This window comes from Dendrobium catenatum, unplaced genomic scaffold (genome assembly GCF_001605985.2).
Source record: "Dendrobium catenatum unplaced genomic scaffold, ASM160598v2 fragScaff_scaffold_365, whole genome shotgun sequence".
NCBI classification, from domain to species: Eukaryota; Viridiplantae; Streptophyta; class Magnoliopsida; order Asparagales; family Orchidaceae; genus Dendrobium; species Dendrobium catenatum.
The window spans coordinates 521,971-523,435 of NW_021318827.1; positions in this window are offsets into that span (position 1 = coordinate 521,971).

Genomic DNA, 1,465 nt, shown 5'->3' on the forward strand with positions numbered 1-1,465 from the left:
ATATTTAGTGTTCTTATCATTATCAAAAATGAACTTAGAATAAAATTTTAGGCTTTAAGTAAAAGATCCTTGTTCTCATCATTGGTATTAGAAATAAAATTGTCCTCCAAATGAATAACTTCCTTTTCAACTTTGATAATATTTTTGAAAATATTAATGAAGACATATTTTATCCACCATTTTAGCACTTGCTTGAGCTATTTGAGTTTAAAACCTTCATACTAAGAGATAGAGGCATCTCAGTTATCTTGCACAATTTTAAAGAAATTACTAGATTGAAGTCACATATTCTAAAAATGAAATGTACCAAAGTCATAAGAAGAAGATTGGCTAATATTAACAAGAAGAGGAGCATGATCCGCGATCATTCTACTATGATGCTCCATAGTAGCGTTATGAAATAGAGAAATCCATTCAAAAGTAAAAAGAATTCTATCCAATCTCTCTTATAATCTATAATTAGACCAAGTAAACTTAACCAAAATATATATAAGTCCACAATCTGAAATCATGTTATTAAAGTCATTAATAGCAGAAAAATTCGAAAGGGAGCCACCAATCCTTTCAGACGCATTAGCAATTTGAAATCCCCACCAACAAACTAAGGGCACTTAAAAGAGCAAACAAAATCATTTAATTGATGTCATAAAGGGATTCTACCAACTTTAGTGCATTTAGCATAATAAATAGAACCCATATCCAAAATGTGGTTAAAAAAAAAACTTCAATGGATGACTTGATCAAAATCAACAATAATAGAAAAGTAAATGTCATTATTCCAAAATAGCTAGATTTTACCATTAGGATTAACATAAGGAAATGAAAACCCCAACTGACATTTACAAAGAGAAAGTTTAAACAAGTTAACCATTGGTTCAATAATAGCTAGAAAAGCACCTTTATTAATCTTACAAACATTACAAATATGGGCAGAACCAGCTATAAATTTAAGGGTGGACAAACTCATTACATGAATAATTAAATAAAAATATAAAAAATGAAATTCATACAAAGACTAACATGTTATTAGGATTGATAAATTGAAAATAAATTACAATCTTAATATTCGTAAGATATCCTTTGCGCATGCAAAATATCAAGAAATATAAAAAACTCTTCAACTACTATTTTAGAAATGGATTTTGTGATTGTGTTCCCCATGATGTTAAGCTTTTGAGAGAGGTATAACCATGTGATAGATATTTATTACAAATATTTTGGAATCAACTTTATAAATAATTAGTTTGCTACTTAAGGTGTGTGTGGTATTAAACTTAGGCGTTGTTTAACTTTTTTATTACTTATAAAGTAACTTTTTAGTACAAAAAATTAGTAAATTAGAAATTTTTGTTCTAAAAAATTGCTTTGAGAAGCAATAAGATATTCATTCCAAATGAAGCCTTTGTCTTAAACAACTCATATGCTACTTAAATTCTCTCTCTCTCTCTCTCGCTCTCTCTCTCTC